The following is a 6000-nucleotide window of genomic DNA, read 5'->3' as shown; positions in this document are numbered from 1 at the left end:
CTTAGGAAAATCAAATTTTTTTATTAGAAAAGAGGCATCAAAATGAATAAGATGGTTAAGAGGAGAAATACCAACTTGCTGATATAATCTTGGGAATTGGGATGCACGAGGGGTGGGTGGGGGGAAGTCAGGGAACAAGGTTATGAGAAGAGGATCTGCTGAATTTATACATGTTTGTGTCTTGTGTTATTGTTGTGTTTGTACTGTCTTTATAAAAGCGGAAAACCCAATAAAAATTTTATTAAAAAAAAAAAAGGAAACCGGTGTCCCCACTGTGGAAGGACGTGTGGATCCAGAACTGGCCTCCACAGTCACTTACGGACTCATTGTTAAAACCGTGTTTATGGAAGACAATCTTACTCAGCTACGAGTGATCTCCAGAGAAAGAAGAAGGCACTACTGCCTTCAGGCCCTGCTTGTATGGACTTCCCAGGGGCATCTGGGGGTCCACTGTTGGAGGCAGGATATTGTGTATTGTTGCTGTTTAGTCATTTAGTCGTGTCCGACTCTTCGTGATCCCATGGACCAGAGCACACCAGGCACTCCTGTCTTCCACTGCCACCCGTAGTTTGGTCAAACTCATTCTGGTAGCTTCGAAAACACTGTCCAACCATCTCATCCTCTGTCGTCCCCTTCTCCTTGTGCCCTCCATCTTTCCCAGCATCAGGGTCTTTTCCAGGGAGTCTTCTCTTCTCAAGAGGTGGCCAAAGTATTGGAGCCTCAGCTTCACGGTCTGTCCTTCCAGTGAGCACTCAGGGCTGATTTCCTTAAGAATGGATAGGTTTGATCTTCTTGCAGTCCATGGGACTCTCAAGAGTCTCCTCCAGCACCATAATTCAAAAGCATCAATTCTTCGGCAATCAGCCTTCTTTATGGTCCAGCTCTCACATCCATACGTCACTACTGGGAAAACCACAGCTTTAACTATACGGACCTTTGTCAGCAAGGTGATGTCTCTGCTTTTTAAGATGCTGTCTAGGTTTGTCATGGCTTTTCTCTCAAGAAGCAGGCGTCTTTTAATTTCATGACTGCTGTCACTGTGTATTAGGTAAGCCTTTGATTAAATGGTCCTGATCCAGTGGGGATCTTAATTTGTTCTTGCGACATACAGTGGGATTGACTGTCTTGTATCACATGACTCCTGGGCTCTCACACATCCTGGTTTGTGCTATCTGTTGCCACCCTTTGAAATGTTTGCCCCCTTTTCCTGTGTTTCTTTTCACTGCTAATTTCCTGGTGCTTAAGCTGTAAAGCATAATTGTTTAGTTGATTGTTTTTATATAGCTGCTATCCCCTTTTAATTAATGATTGCAGTTGCCCTTTCACCATAGTCCAGATATGGCTGCTCTAATACAAGGATGATCCTGTTAATACTGCAAAGATCCATAAAGTTTAAAAAGCAATTTTGCAAAATCACCAGTTCTATGAGAGCATATCTGTTAATATAAAATATGATCATATAAAATATTCATTTTGCAACATAATCAGGACTGATTGAATTAATGGCTTTGTGATGAATTACTCCCATATACTCTCCACCAGCAAAACTGGTGGGAGAACTTAAACTTGCCCGGCTGTGTAGAAGGAAACATCTTGTTAACAAAGAGCACCATCTAGTGGGTTTTCATATTGCAAGAGCTGCACGTATATTTTGTTGTTCATTTATAATATGAAAGCTTTAAGTGATGTAACTATGGTCAGATGATCATAGACTTGTGGAACTGGAAGAGACCCTGGGGGTCATCTAGTCCAACCGCTGGCAATGCATGAATCTCAACACATGGTCTCCCATTCAGTTTGAAACCATACCATACCCTGCTTAGCTTTGCAAATCTGCTAGCAGTTTTATTGCTGCACCACTAAGAGCACTACTGACCATTCCTCTCTCTTTCCTCCAATCAGGCTGCAATTTGAACCTCCATGTCCAAGCACCCTTTTTATGCTCCAGAGCTTTCCCTGCAAAATCCCACTCTCTGAAGCTCAATCGGAGCAAACATCCGTCCATGGAAAACCCAAATTGGCATTTGCTCTGACTGAGCGCTAAAGAGCGGGTTTTCACAAGGAAAGCTCAGGGCAAAACAAAAAATAAAAAATGCTCAGGCATGGAGCATTAAAGCACAGACCTCTACAACCAAGAGCCCAGGATGTACAAGCAAAAGTATCAGCAATTTATTTATTTATTTTATTCATTTATTAAATATCTAGACCACTCTTCACCTGAGGATCACAGGGCAGTTTACAATAGAACTGATAGACGCTGTTGGCAGAATATTCATATTCTTCCCTCCCTGCTCATCTCTGGTTTAATCTAACAGGGTCTGTGCAGTTTTGAAGCTGGGTTGAATTTGGACAACATATTCTTCCAATGAAATACCATGTTTAAGTGGCCTTATAATGACATTGCAATGTATTTTGCATCTTTTCTTCTCCCCAGACCCTATTAAATGGGTGCAATGGGTCGAGCTAGCACCTGAACTTTAAACAGATAATTCTGCTACCTGTGCCTGTCAAGTTTTACTGGGATGCCTCAGCTGATACCCACAAGTTTTGAAGAAAGCCAAGAGTGATGTGAAAAGCACACTATAATGCAAAAACTCCCTTGAATGCTCCAGGGAGACATTGCATTGTGGTGTGTGTTTACATCAGGCTTCCTCAACCTCGGCCCTCCAGATGTTTTGAGACTACAATTCCCATCATCCCTGACCATTGGTCCTGCTAGCTAGGGATCATGGGAGTTGTCCATGGAGGCAACCATCTTTCTTCCATACAATATCTTGGAGACAGATGGGCAGACAAGAAAACATCATGTCACATCATTCCTAGGGGTATTTATGGCCCCATTTTCAATGCATGTAGCAACACAGTTACACATAGGTAGCCGTGTTGGTCTGCCATAGTCAAAATAAAAAAATTCCTTCCAGTAGCACCTTAAAGACCAACTAAGTTAGTTCTTGGTATAAGCTTTCGTGTGCATGCACACTTCTTCAGATACACTGAAACAGAAGTTGCCAGATCCTTCTATATAGAGAGAAGGTGGGGAGGGGTATTACTCAGAATGGTGGTGGGAATGGGAGATTGGCAGATAGCTGAGATGAGCCTGTTGACAACTCTTAACGACTGCAATAGGTCTTACAGGAAAAGGCAAGGGGTGAGAAGGTGAAAAAAACAGAGAAACCAGTAGGAGAACACTTCAATCTCCCAGGACATTCTATACGAGATCTCAAAGTAGCTGTTTTACTACAAAGGAATTTCAGAAATAGACTGGAAAGAGAAGCTGCTGAATTGCAACTCATTACCAAACTTAAAACCATGGAGAGACCTGGTCTGAACAAAGACATTGGATTCTTATCTCATTATACATGACTTAGCCATTTTTCACCTTCTCACCCCTTGCCTTTTCCTGTAAGACCTGCAGTCGTTAAGAGTAATACCCCTCCCCACCTTCTCTCTATATAGAAGGATCTGGCAACTTCTGTTTCAGTGTATCTGAAGAAGTGTGCATGCACACGAAAGCTCATACCAAGAACTAACTTAGTTGGTCTTTAAGGTGCTACTGGAAGGAATTTTTTTATTGTAGCAATACAGCTCCTTAAAATTTGTTTTTAAAGGCAGCCATCAGACCACCACGCAACAGTCAACGTGGAATGAGGGGATATGATAGGATGGACTTTAAAATGATCACATTTGATAGTATGACGAACTAAAATTAGATAGATCTCTAACTCAGGAACGCTGAACTGCTAAAATGGACGGCAATTTTGTGAATCAAATGTTTCATCTGTTTACCTGAAAAATTGATTTGCCTTTCAAATTATGAAATAATAAAACAAACACGTCATCTTTTTTCTTAGTTTTTTTTTATGGTATCTTTTAATTTTGTATGCGTGGAGGAAAAGGTGGGAGTGTCTCTGAGTGTTTGTAGTTTACATTGTAATTGCAGAATCATTTACGAGTCCTGGTGGAAGAGGGAGGAATAACATGATTTTAATATACTAAGATGAGTAAACATGAACAGCCCTGGGGGGAGGGGGGCATCCAGTATAAATCAAACAAATGTGACAGAAAATTCATCAGGAAAGAAATAATATAATACCTGGTGATATCAATTTCACTGAGTCTAGCATCAGACACAGCAGTGCTTTGCCATCTTGGAAAATTGTGCCACAGTAAACAGATTAGAGAGGGACGCGGGTGGTGCTGTGGGTTAAACCACAGAGCCTAGGACTTGCCGATCAGAAGGTCAGCGGTTCAAATCCCATTTACCTTTTTAAACAGATTAGAGGCATGGCTTTTCTGATCACAGGACACAGCCAGAGACGTCTTTACCATTGGGCATAGTGGTGCGGCGAGCCAGGGCGCCAAGCAGTGGAGGGTGCCAGGCGGAGAGTCCGGGGAGAGCGGGGAGGTAAGTGAGGTGGAGCGGGGCCTTGGTGCCTGCGCACCTCCAGCACCCGTCAGAGGCAGGAAGGTTCCGGATGCTTTCCTGCAGTCTGGATCTCTCTCTGCTGGCTCCGCAACACACCACCTCCTCAGCTGCATGGTGTGTGCTTGCATCCCAAGCTCTGGTGTAGTGGTTAAGAGCGGTGGACTCGTAATCTGGTGAACCAGGTTCGTGTCTCCGCTCCTCCACACACAGCTGCTGGGAGACCTTGGGCCAGTCACACTTCTCTGAAGTCTCTCAGCCCCACTCACCTCACAGAGTGTTTGTTGTGGGGGAGGAAGGGAAAGGAGAATGTTAGCTGCTTTGAGACTCCTTAAAGGGAGTGAAAGGCGGGATATCAAATCCAAACTCTGCACATCATAAACGTGACTCCCGCTCCCCCCGTCCATTCTACCTTGAAAGATTCCCACGCTCAAGGCTACGCTCTGCAACTGCTGGCCCCGGTGCCCCTCCCTCCTTCCCCTGCTTCTCCACCACCTTGCCTCCTCCCGCTGCCCCCACCACCTTCACACTCCTTCACGCGAACCATGTTTCCTTCCCCTACCCGATCCCCTCCCAGACACGTTCTCTCCTCCCCTCCCTTCCTCCCCAAGCAAGGACGACGAGACTGCGGCTGAGTACGCGTGCTTCTCTGCTGCGGCGATGCGGACAGCCCAGCTTGCTTCGCCTGTCCCTGCCCGGACGAGACCCCTGCCTCCCGTGCCGCCCCCATCACGCCCGGCTGCCCAGTCCCACACCATGATCCCACTGCGAGAACCGATGTCCAGCCGTGCGTGAGCAGCATGGGGCAGCAGTGTGAGGGCAGGAGCAGCCTTTCCTTAGAAAGGTCAACAACTTTGGGGTCCCCCAAAGAAAGTAACCCCACAGAAAAAGTCCTGAAACCAATTTGCCCCTCCCAAATTGACCTCAAATATTTCTCTGCAAGGTTGAAGGGAAATGGAAAAGCCTCCCCATTGTCTTTTCATTCACAAACCCTATCTTAAGGGTATGTCTGTGTATGAATAGGGTGAGCCTGTGACCTGGCTCAGGAACTAAGTATTTATCATTGCAAAAGACTGGCCAGGCTCCCCAGGGTATCCAATCAAGTGACCATTAACAGGTAACCTGCCAGACAGGAGATAAACAACGCACTCAGATTTCTGTTGTAGACCGCCTTTTCTATGATGTAGGTATGATGTATCTGGGGGGTGGTCTTGGGCTACACCCCTCCTGTGATGTATGTATGATGTTTCTGGGGGTAGTCTTGGACTGCAGGGTGGGCAATTTAAAAGGGCGGGCACACTTTTGTTCTGGGTCCTCCTCCGTCTTCCTGCGTGTGAGGGGAGCACCCCGTTGCAACAGCTTTAATAAAGATCAGGCTTACTAGCTGCTTTGCTTCTCAATATTCTCTGGTTGGCCTCTGTTATTTTCTCCTACTGATAGGGAACCCACTTAAGGACTCTATAAGGGTTCTTGGATACCCCATAAGGGAAGAAGGGCAGATTTTGTTTACAACAGGGGTGTTATTGGGTTGTTGTTACTTCTATTTTTATTATGTATTTTGTGTCTTCATTTTATTC

The sequence above is a fragment of the Podarcis bocagei genome (assembly GCF_964188305.1).
Source record: "Podarcis bocagei genome assembly, chromosome: 11".
In the NCBI taxonomy this organism is placed as follows: domain Eukaryota; kingdom Metazoa; phylum Chordata; class Lepidosauria; order Squamata; family Lacertidae; genus Podarcis; species Podarcis bocagei.
This window is presented reverse-complemented; position numbering follows the sequence as displayed.